The following is a 12,569-nucleotide window of genomic DNA, read 5'->3' as shown; positions in this document are numbered from 1 at the left end:
ATGATTATCATCATAAAAGAGTAATACATCTGCTATTGTGAATAGAGAATTCTTTATAATAGTGTCAGTTCTAACTGCTCCAGTACTACATTTGCTATAGAAATAAAGGCTAGATTTAACAATCATTCTTGTACCATTGAAACTTAAAGTACTTTTTCAGCAGTAATTTTGAGAAGCTTTTTTCCACTGGGAGCCAATGTTATAAAATTATTCATTTGAAAACTACAGAAATATTCAAAAGTGTATTTAGTGAACTATTTGTAGTAAATATGCAATATATTTTTTTAAAGACTCATTTATTTATGCATACAAGAACATGGCATAGACCAGAGGTGTGTGTTTGGGGGGGGGGGTGAGAGGATTCACTAGAGACAGAACAGGCAGATTGACTGAAATACAATGCTGAGGGGAGCAGCGGGAGAGTCAGGAGAGGTCTGCTGCGCGATGTGAGTAGCTCCCTGGCTAGGAATCGAACTCGTGCTGAAGTGGCTGTGGAGAGCTTGATAGGTTGCATCTTAACCCCTTGAGCCACCAGGGAGGCCCTATGCAAAATATTTAAATATCATCCTTCCTAAATTTAAAAATTCTTAATTTTTTTAGTTTCCTTTATGTTGATGTACATCAATAACATATTCTTTATTGTTTAGTAATTTTTACTGTTATATTTCACATCATTATATTAGCTCACATTCATTATAACTCTACTAGTTACTATTCTGAATTATCAAAACATGTTTTTTCAGATTATAAAACCATTTCTTAAAATTATATAATTTTATTCAATATAGAAAAGTTAATTGATGTAAAATTTAGTATTGTATTAAAGATAAATTGATGTTTACATATATACATATATTAGACAAAGTAAACTTTAAGTTAAAATCTGTCTCTAGAGACAAAGAAAACAGCAAATATAGACATATCTGAGGGGAAAAATTGATATCAATGCAAAAATAGTAAGATACCTCAATTTCCCACTTTAAAAAAGGAGTAGTGCATTCAGACAAAATCAATCAACAACTGACTTAACACTTTAGGCCAAACAGATTTAACAGATATGAAACAGCAAAAATACACATTCTTTTCAATCCTGTTTCTGGGTATATATATATTCAAAGAAAATAAAATTAGTACCTTGAAGATGTTTTCTGTACTCCCAAGTTCATTGCAGCATTATTCACAATAGCCAAGATGTGGAAACTCCCTACAAATTCATCAACAGATGAAATGGTAACTATGTGCAGTGATGGATAAACTACTTAACTGGTTTGTGGTAATTATTCTAAAAAGTATGCAAAGTACACAAAGGCAAATCTCCTTTATTTAATTTTTCACTACCAATTTTTCTTTCTGACTGGAGGAAGTGTTTTATCTTGTACTGTGGCAAACTGTGCAGAAGACTTGCTATTGAAGTTTCTTTCCTATAAAGACTAAGAAGTGATTATATTGGACTTTGGACAAAGTAAACATTTGTCTTACTTTTTATTTAGTTTTAGAAAAGTTTTTCTATCTTGCATAAAAAATAAACTTCCACAGTAGATGTATGGATATGGGTTCTTTTAAGCATACATACATACTTATTTACAAAGAGAAAGTGTGCACTGTGTACAATGTGTCTCTGTGTTTATATATATAATTTGGTGACTCTTGTGATAAAAACAGATTCTTTCATTCTATAAAGATTAATGTGATACTTTTTAAGGATGACACATTTCACAGTAGCTCATATGTGCACATTAACTGCTTCCAGTTAAGCCTTGTATAAACCAAGCTTTGACTTTGAGACTTTCTAATCCAGACAGTAAATGCAAAGAACTCGAGGGTCACAACCACATTACATTCTCTTGACTTTCCCTGAAGGAATGTACACAAAAATAATCTCATCTTGGAGCTGGGAATATTGAGTCATAATGATGAATGGATCTCAAGGATCTAATATAAATCTGAAAGTACACCACATAAGCCCCACTGAGCTCCTGCTCTCTACAGTGCCCCCTGCAGGCTCAGCATACAGTCATTTCTGTCCTTAGACTGAGGGATTTGGGGACTGTAGACAGAGCTAATCAGGAACTCATATTGTGTGCTGATTTTGATAACATTTCAGGACGGACTCTCCAGAATCTTCAGGAAACTGCTTTGTCATTTTCAGCCTTTCCCAAAGACTGTTCTTGCCTTGAGCCCCAGACCAGAGTCTGGGTGCCTTTCTTTCTGCTGTCTGACTCGAACTTCTTGCCAGCAGGTTCCATATTAGCTGCAATGCAACTTCATTTACAACAGCTAAGCTTTGGAAACAAGCTAAATTCCCATCAATGGATGAATGAACAAATAAGGTGTAGTGTAAATACGCAATGGAGTACTATTCATCTTTACAGAAGGATGAAATGTTGCCTTTTGCAAGCATAGATAGACTTCGAGGGTGTTATGCTAAATGAAAAAAGTCAGACAGAGAATGACAAACAACTCTGAATGGCCTCACTCACATACGGAAGGTAAAAAAACAAGACAAGCAAAAAGAAACTTAGAAGATAAAAACAAAAGGTTACCAGAAGGACAGGGGGAGAGAGTTGGTATGTTAGATGGTGGTTTGGGGCATGGTTGGTGGAGGGAATTTAAAAAAAAAAAAGGAAAAAAATGCATGGGGGAGGGAGGTGAGTAAATGCAAATTTTTCTAATCAGAAAAAGAGTATAATGGAGCCCACTTGTAAATATAACATCAAATTTATCAAATTGTTAGCCCTGGCTAGGACATTTTTCAAGAGAAAAATTTGTTTTTTATCTTCGTTTCTGTCAATAATCTTATTTTCCTTTCACCTAATTCCAAAAGGCTGTTTTTCAAAGGAATGAGTTGTTTTGTTTGCCGCTCAAGAAGGCATCATCTCTATGGAGACCCGCGCACGCGAACCGGCTAGTCGGAAAGGCGAGGCTGCTTCCCCTGGAAGTGACCCTTCCTCCAAGTGGTACTCAACAGATACACTGGATTTTCTTCATTTAAATGGAGTAGAAATTAATTTCTTTGAAAAGCAAGCTCTCTGAAAATAACGCAAAATGCCTATTTGGTGCCCTGATCTCAAATTTATTTGGTTACATTTCTGATTATTCGTGAAGGTAAATAAAAGTGTATAATGTGTGTATATAGTCCCTACATGCACACATGCTGGGAGCTTGTGACTCAAGACCATGGATTTTGTGGCTCCATGAATTTTGTGGCTTGTGGCATCTTTTGGTCATAAATCAAGGGTTTTGAGAATTCTTTTGTGAGGCTTGCTACTTTTATAGGCTGTGTCCTTAATGCACTTGATTTTTACTCCCTCAAATTCCTGCTCTTACATGGAATTGTGTCTTTGGACGGAGGGGGCTGGAGAGGATGAACATGTGCTATGAGTTCATTCGGTTGGGTTTAAATCAGCTTTTATGACTTATTGGTTAAATGACCCTGGGGAAGTTGTGCTCCTTGAGCCTCCATTTCTTCATCCTTGCCTTGTGAATAACAAAAGTGACTGTTCCTTAAAATTCTGAAGCTATTCCTGTGAAAAGTTTTTAGAATTTCTCTTTCTCACCCTGCCTTAGTCCATTTGGGCTGCTGTAACAAAAATCCCACAGGCTGTGTGGCTTATAAACAATAGGAAATTATTTTTTCACAGTTCTGGTGGCTGGGAAGTCTGCACTCAAGTCCTGGCTGATAAAAGTAATAAGATCTGATTGTCTGGTGAGAGTCCGGTTCTTGGTTCACAGATGGCTATGTGTTTTCATAAGGCAGAAGGGGTGAGGGAGCTCACTGGGGTCTCTCTTAAGGGCACAAACCCCACTCTCGAGGGCCCTGTCATCATGGCCTTATCATCTCCTGAAAGCCCCACCTCCTTCTACTGAGGTGGGACAGGAATTGAGCACAAAGCTGCAGCCCTATGTCCCCCACCCAGCATTTCTGAATAACATGTCAGAACAAAGTGACTCAAATCCTATTAATTTATCTCACACCAGGTATCACTAGTTGTAAAACCTGTCTTATCTAACAGGAGGCCAGGGATCAGTGCTTTTGATAAATGAATTTGGCCAAATCTCATTATCCCAATCTGTAAATTCCTGTCCCTTTTGTAAAGTAAAACTGGCCAAAACCCATTCTCTCATCTATAAATTCCTCCCCCTTTTGTTAAGCAAAGGATGTCAAAATCCATTCATGATCCCATCTGTGAACCCCTGTCCCCTCAAACTGAGCAAGTATTTATCAGCAGCCTTCAGACCCAAGGTGGGATTCTCCTTGAATCTGCCTGCACTCACTCGAGTGTGTTCTCTCACCTCCATTAAAGCTTCATCTCAGCTCACCGATGCTGACTCCTACATGAATTCTTCCCTGCGTAGAAGTCAAGAACCTTGGAGTCCCTCAGCACCCTTGGGCCCCCCAAATACAATGGATGTTAGGATTTAATGGAGGAATCTTGGTGGCACACAAACATCCCCATGGTACTCTCCTTCAATGCTTGTCTCTTTACAAACACAGGGCTTTGGATAATAGAAGGTAAGAGCACTGCTTCTCCCCCTCAGAGAAGAAGGGTTGGGATGGAAGAGCTGGGCCAGCTTCTAGCTACCGGTAAGAACTGTGGTGATGGAAAGGTCAGGAGACATCCTGGTCCTTTGACACAAGTGCTTCCAGATTCTGCCTGCCTGCTTTTTAACAACTGAGGTAGAAACATTCACCTATTGGCTCAGCTTTTTGCCTATGTCCGGGGTGAAAACAAAACAGACACTATAAAAATCGGGAAGTTTCCATCGGGTATCTTTGTTTATCTGCTCTCTCTCTTTTTTTCATTTAACAAGTCTCCTTCTTTTGTGCTTTTGCTATTAAATGTATTTCTTCTCTCATGCTTGGTTCCTGTCACAGAGTAATATATTATTCAAAAGCATAATTATAATATTTTAAAAAAAATAGACAAACAAGAAACAAGATACCTTTAATGTTCCTTGTACTTCTCTACTAACTTTGATAAAGTTAAAAACAATTCAATTGGTAACAGGGTGGTTCCAGGGAATGGGGAGGTTCCAGGTTCCCTGCCCCACCCAGGGAAGGGGGGAACTGAGCAGGGAGGAGAAGTTGGGGAGGAGACTGAAGAAGGAAGCAGGATGGGAGCCAGAAGGAGGCCTGTCGGATGCACACGGGGTAGAGACATGTGAAGAAGCTGCGCTTTGCTTCTTGGTCTTGGACTGGTTGAAACAGATGTGGGTGAGAGACCATGGGAGGTTAACAATGGCAGCTTTTACCTTGATTTTGATTTTGCTCTGTCTGCCTCAGATGTGCTGGGCTCCTTCTGTCCTTTTCCTAACGGTCCCCACCAAGGGGTGCCTTAGACATGTGGCAGGCTTTGGGCCTCAGAGGCCCTGCTTTGGGCCAACCTGTTTGGCTGGACATTACCCATGAGGGGATGGGTAACTCTGGGTGCTTGATTTGGAGACTTTTTTTTCTGTGTCTTTGTAGCATACTAATTGTTTTAAAGTTCCTTTCCATTAAAGATCTTACACACTAGAGTATGTTTTGCTTGATGCAGCAGATGGCAGAACCTAAATAGAGTGGGAAAGTTTGGGGGTTCTGGGGTGCCTCTCACCCTGCCCTGTAACAAATCTTCATATGATAAAGGCTTCTGGGTCAGTGACCTGGGTGAAGGTTATAAGTTGCTCACATGAGTCTTATCACCACTGAGAAACATGAACTTTCCTCAATTTTACTCCAAATAATTTATCCAGGGGCTATGAAAGTATCAGTGGGAAAGATGAATCACTTCAACTTCCTACTGGAGAATCTGAATAGAGATACTGTTAAAAACTCTTGAGCTTCTTCTCAAATAAGAAGCAACATTAATCACAATCTGTGTCACCACTGAGATGATTATCCAGGGGGAAACATCACCAATATTAGTATTGCTATGACAGATCCATAAGTATTTTTTTCTCTACCGCAATATACAATATGTTCCCATGGATACCTTTTGCTTATCTGTAAAAAAAAAAAAAACCAAAAACAGTGCTAATAAAGAGTATGCTTTTCATATTGCCTTGATTAGATAAATGCCAAATGTTGAATTACAGATATTTAGGTAATCCAAACTTCAGGAGTTGGCAGCAGTCTCAAAATTCAATTAAACACTAATTATTTACTTAACTAATTACCTAAATAAAATGTTTTCTTTACAAATGAAGATGCTAATTAAGGCAAATGAACATTAACAATTTTGTTTTGATTTAGTTGTATTTTTACACCAAAATAGGTTAGTGGTTTTAAGCAGTATGAAAACTGAGCAAAGGAAAAGCTCATTTCATTTTTAAAATACACGGCCAGGGGGTGGGGGGCGGGAGGGGAAGGATTGGGGTCAGAATGGGGCATTTGCAATTGTATGGGGGAATATAAAAATAAAATTTAATATTTAAAAAAAAAATAAATTTAAAAAATTAAAAAAAAAAATAAAATAAAAAATAAAATACACGGCCACAAAATTTGCTTCATTTACAAAACAGCCCCCACTAAGTGTGGCTCCCCAAACAAAACTTGGCCTGCAACTTGTTTCCAATCCCAACCTTAATGGTAGCCTGTCAGCAAATGGGTGGCTTATTTTTTGTCTTTCTTGTTTATTGCTCTTCATTCTATTGTTTATAATACTGGAAGGCAGAAAAGGAGAGCCTCAATTGATATATATTTTTTTAACTTCTGAGACAGCCTAAGGGGAAAAATATGAGCCAGTAGGATGAGTTGCCCCCAATCCTGTTTGAACAGGTGCACTGGATCATGGAGATGTGAACCTTGTCCAAACATTTTGGCTCCCCGCATTGATCACAAGGTGTCAAGCTAAACTAATCACCAGATCCTCACTAAAGATTACCTCAGTTTCCTGGAGGAAAAGACCAAGAGCTATAAGCAGTTGGAATGTGACTCTGGGGTAGCCAGCCCAGACCAAGCTCTGCACTGCTCTCCTCCCGCCGTATGCACTTACCCTTTAAATCCCTCCTATTAACTCCCTTATACACCATCTCTTGCAAAGTTTTGCCTGGTGCAACCACAGGTGAATTCTTTCTCTAAAGCACAAGACGTTGCGGGGAGTGGATGTCCTGAACAAACTCCACAAACAGATTTTATGGGCCCTACCCCACCCCAGAGCAAAGAGAGCCAAGACACCAAGGACTACAAATCCCATAATGTCATCACCACTGAAGGGAGGGTTGCTGGGAACTGAGGGTGGAGTTAAGCAGCCAGGTTTGGTATATAACCAGACATGTGTGCCTTGGGAGTGCTTGGTTTTTCGCCAGCTTTCAGCATGCTATTGGGGTCCCAGCTCAGCAGAACTGAGTTCTCCCGGCTGCTCAAGCAAGCTAATCAAACACAAGGATTTGGAAGGTCCTATCAATTGTTAGTCTATCAAAAATGCAGGTAACAGCCTAGAGTCTGCACAGTGTCTGAAGTTGGGAGAGGACTGTCTTGTAGGACTGAGTCCTTAACCTTTGAGAGCTGATGGTATCTCCATGGAGATAGTGTCAGAATTTTGTTAATCTAGGACACCAAACCGGTGTCCAAATACTGATTGGTGATAACCAGGGGCAGAACTTTAGTGCAAAAAGATAAGGATAAATCTGACAAGATGGTGGATGAAGCAGGCTGAGAAGGTGCTGCATTGTATTGATTACTAGGCTGCTATGGGAGAAAGGAGTTGTGTCAGGATGAGGGCTTCAGAAGAAAGAGGAACATAATTCAGGCACAGATGGCTGGAGAGAAAAAAATGAGGAGGGGCTGTTATGGGTTGAATTCTGTTCCCCTCATACTCATATGCTAAAATAACCCTTAGTACTTGAGATTGGGACCGTAGTTGGAGATAGGGTCCTTTAAGAAGTAACTAAGGGTAAATGACGTCTCTAGGATGTAGCCTAATGCAGTGACTGCTGTCCTTACAAGGAAAGGACAGATCAGTACACAGACAGGCACAGAGCAGAGTCCCTGTGAGTAGTCTGTCACCCACAAGTCATGGAGAAAGGCATCAGAAGAAACTAATCCTGCTGATTCTCTTCAGTCTCCAATCCTGTGAGGAAATAAATTTCTGTTAAGTCACCCAGACACAGAAATGCAATTGTCTTAAACCAGCCTTGTGGACCAAATAATTGCTCATAGGAAGCCCAGTCTCCATACTGAAATTAACTTGACCTGAACAATTGGGTGAAGCACTCTTTTCTTTGGAATGGCTAGGGGCAATGGATTTATGATACACCAGGTAAATGTGTACACTCTGTCTTCTTCTCAACAGAGTACACACTCCAAGGCCTTCTATAAGAATCCTTGATGAACCCAACAAATGAAGGGACAGCTGTTCCTTTAGAGTCAGACTATGTGGGGAATGTGAACAATTCCTCTATTAACCTGAACTGGGGAAAGTCAAAGTTAAGGTGCCTTCAAGAATTGAGAACAATTGAGTAGAAACAGATCAATCACAGCTGTCAGATCTTCAGGGCATAGCAAACAATGATTCAATTTTTATTTTGAATTTCTTTTTGCTTTCTCTGGAGGGCTATGTTTTTAGAGATGAATCAGAAAATTTACGAATCCTCCCCTATTCTTCTTGTTCCAGTGCTCTCCCCGTGTAGCACATATCATGCTCTTCTAAGTAAATAAAGGCTTGAGAACCTTGAAAGGCAGCAAGCACAATGGAAAAAGCAAAGCAGTCTACAGAGTTAGAAAAACCATTGTATTCCAACTCTCCACTTGTTCGTGGGGTAAAACTGAAAATGTACTTTATTTATCCATATTTTCAACATTTAGAAAAATGAGAATAAGAGGTCATTGTTGTGTTTTTGCCTTCTCCACACCAACAAGCAATACTTAGACACCAACTGAATGCCTGAGAACTCAATTATGACACTCTACCCAGAGATTGTGTCAGGCTTCACAGGCTAAGTACAGGGGTCACCCAAGACCATCCTCCACACCAGACACCAGTCCCAGGCTGTTACCTGTGTTTCTGTCCATCAGAAAGACTGCAGAGTCTCACAAAACCCTCCTCAGATTCCAGGTGACTGCCCCAAGCCCAGATTTTCTGTGTTCTGAATCACTGGCTATCCATCAGAGGTTCCCTGGCCACACATCAGGTTTGGTTAATTTTCTAAATTGACTCATAGAACTCAGGAAAACTATTTAATCATTAGATTTCCAACTTACTACATAGGATGATAAAAAATGTGAATCAGTCAGAAGAAAACAACCGTAGGATGAGATCCTGGAAGAGAGGTGTCCTTCCTCTGTCCTCAGGAAGTTAGGCATCTAGCAAGATAGCACATGGAAACATTCTGGGTCCCCAGCCTGGAAGCTCTTTGGAGGCCTTCCTCTTGGGCTTTTATGAAGGCTTCATTACATCATCATGACTGATTAAGTCGTTGGCTATTGACAATTGATTCAACCTCCAGCCCTCTTCTTGCCTGGAGGTCAGAAGGTAGGACTAGAAGACTCCATTCTTGTTCACTTTCCTGGCAGGCAGCACCCATTTTCAGTTTTTTTCAAAAGTTACTTTTACTAGCATAGCAAAAGATATTGTCAGCATTCTCAATACTAAGAAAATTCCAAGGCCTTGGAGGGAACTGAGACAGGCTGTGACAGGTCTTTTACTTGATTTTTTTCTTTTTTTGTAAAGAAACATAATTCTCTTATCAGAATTTCCAAAGATAAGCAAATCGTCTCAACATAATGCATCTACAAAGGATAAGGAATTATATGGTTTGGGAAATAGCATGAGAGACAGGCAACTTGGAAAAGATAGCCTGTAAGATTCTTAATACAGCTTGTTCTGAGACATGCTGGGTTTACAAATTGGCTCATGGATTCAGAGTATAACCGTAGGAATCCTAGAACAAGGATGGTTAGATGCCAGACCTCTTGGATCAATGAGTGATTCCCCATAGGTCAATTTCAGTTGAAAAGTTGTAGTCCATTCTTCACTGTTTTATGAGATGTTGCTATTTTGAACTTTTTGTTAATAGTATCAACACTTGACTATTTATTATATATATATATATATATATAATTGAGAAATACCTACAATCTCCAAGCATCAGTTCCTTCATCTCCAAAATTCTATGTAGTGGGGTTGCTGGATTACTGAATTGATTATGTAAGTGGTTCAATTAATTGTCTGACAGATCAGCAAATATTACTGGTGATGATGATGTTCTTAAAACCAAATTCCAGCTCCCATTGCCTTGTCAGGGCCCTGTAATAAGCATTCTTTGTTCTAGTTTTGATATTCAACCACCTGGATAGCTCCAACTGCATGTCCCATGGGTATTAAGGTTCAAATTATCTCAAATAATTTGTAAACTTCTATTCCTCTTTCCAGATCTTTCACATTATTTTCTACCCACCCATCATCTCGCCACTTTCAAACCCAGGCCCCTGACTGCATCCTTATCTTGGTGCTTGGTTTCCTCTCAATGCCCTGAATTTGCTCACTCAGAAGCCAGATGTCCTCCTCGGTGTCTCCCTTACCTTCCCCTCTGCTCCTTCCCCTCTGTTATTTTTGTCACTGAGCTCTGCCTAATCTACCTGCAAATGAAAACAGTGAGAATTTTCTAGGTGCTTTCTCCTTGGTGGATACTATGTCGTTATTTTAGGTCAATATCACTCAAATCTTTTCAGTAATAGCTCTTCTCTTAATAGATGGGAAATTAGTGTTTTACAAAACCTCTAAAGTCTGTTCATTGCACTAAGCCACACTGCTCCCTTGTAGCAATCTCTCATTAGCCTCTTTTCTTCCCCATTGCTAGTTCCACTGATCTACTTCAGGGCTTTTCTCTCCAACATGACCATCTACAGTAGACTCTGTGGGAGTTTGGATTATTCTGTGCCCTTGCCTTGACTTTTCTGTACCTTTCATCCAAAGTACCAACAGGGAAGGTGTGAGATAAGGAACCTCTCATGGCAAAAGTCCCGGTATGAGGAATTACACATGCTGAAAACAGCCATAGCTACTATGCTTAGCTCAGCTAGAACCCTGAGACCTCCCCAATTCTCTTCCTGCTCCCCCACCCATGAATGCATTGCCCACATGTCTTCTTGGTTCTTTGACTTCTTATCATCTGCTTGATTCTAAATCTACCCAACACTGTCCTTGGGATAGACTGCACCTTGATTCATCCTTCTTAAGGGAGTTTCCTTGATGCAGCCCCTCTAGACTTCTCATTGTTCCAATTCACTGGGCTCTGAGTAACCCTTCTCATCCCACCACATGTTGTAATGAGACAGACTCTGTGTGTGGCCTGCAGTACTCTTGCCTCCCTGGAATCACGCTCCATTATCTTGCCAGAACAATTGCTCTAACGCGATGTTTCCCTACTGCTTCATGGATCAATATTTTTCAGGGATTCCTCCTCAGCAGCTACCAAAAAAATCTGAAGTCCTTTCATGGCACACAAGGCCCTTTATGATTTGGCTACTTCCTACCTGATTAACCTTATTTTTTTCTAAAAGATTTATTTATTTATGCATACAAGACCTGGAGTACAGGCCAGAGATGCAGGGGGTGAGAGGATTCACTGAGACAGAGTGGGGAGCAGAACAGGCAGACTCACTGAGATATACTGCTGAGGGGAGCAGCGGGCGAGACAGGAGAGGTCTGCTGCTCCATGTGGGTAGCTCCCTTGCAGGCCAGGGATCAAACTTGTGCTGCAGAGGCTGTGGATTGCTTCATAGTGCTGAGATCAACCTCTTGCACCACCAGGGAGGCCCTTGACTAACCTTATTTCTTAGCACTCTTTCCCCATCAGGTCCAGTGCAGTAGATCTTTACTATTTTGGATTCCTTAAATAAGTCACATATTCTTAGGTTTCCAGAGCTTTATAATGTCTAACCTCTTCTTGGCTCTGATCAATGTCAAATTACTTCTTCTGGTAGGGTATTTAATCCTGGCTGTATATTAGGATCATCTGAAATTATTTTTAATAATTTGTACTTTTTATAATGCCTGATGCCAAAAGAGTGTGGTTTGATTGTCTAGGTTGGCTTCTGGTCTTGTCATTAGGTTAGTCTACTGTTCTTTGTTCTTCTTTCTTCCCCATGTCTAACTCCCCAACTAGAATTTGAACTTCTAGATGGCTTGACGCCATGCTATTCCTCTTTGTATTTTTTACACCTGCACAATGGATATATGTTGAATAAATAATTCTGCTGCATTTTGGTGTATATTTATTGTGTCAAGTGCAGACAACTTTACAACCTCTATTTGTGAAAGCATCAAATAAATTTCTTTCTCTCACTCAGTACATTTTCAACTTAGGAACAATTTAACTCATCCTGTGACATTCTAGAAGTGATCATTATTTTGAACAATTTTCATTGTTAGATTCATAGAAAAATAAATCTTAAGGAAACTGAAGTAATTCAGCATATGATCTGGGTGAAGAAGCTGAGTGAAATTATATATGTTTCAATGAAGAATTGCACACCAGAGTCCCCCATGTCTTCAGCACTTATTAGAGTTTGCCACCATCATACTTGTCAGCTGACAAGAAGCCTCAGAATTTGAAATATTATAAGGGTTATCCCCAAAACAGTTATT

General features: G+C 39.9%; 1 long non-coding RNA gene across 1 annotated transcript in view; it reads right to left on the bottom strand.

The window, feature by feature from the left end:
- Window positions 1-297: 297 nt before the first annotated feature.
- LOC129144993 (uncharacterized) overlaps window positions 298-12,569 on the bottom strand; it is a 37,758-nt gene continuing 25,486 nt past the window's right edge. Inside the window, exons 2-3 of the long non-coding RNA XR_008549941.1 lie at window positions 1,135-1,204; window positions 298-542 (exon numbers count right to left, since the gene is read on the bottom strand). This is a non-coding gene — a long non-coding RNA (uncharacterized LOC129144993). The remainder of the gene's footprint in view (window positions 543-1,134; window positions 1,205-12,569) is intronic.

This window comes from Talpa occidentalis, unplaced genomic scaffold, assembly GCF_014898055.3.
Source record: "Talpa occidentalis isolate TD23 unplaced genomic scaffold, MPIMG_talOcc4v2.1 talOcc4.8, whole genome shotgun sequence".
NCBI classification, from domain to species: Eukaryota; Metazoa; Chordata; class Mammalia; order Eulipotyphla; family Talpidae; genus Talpa; species Talpa occidentalis.
The sequence above is the reverse complement of the archived record's forward strand: the minus strand, read 5'-3'. Positions and strand labels throughout refer to the sequence as shown.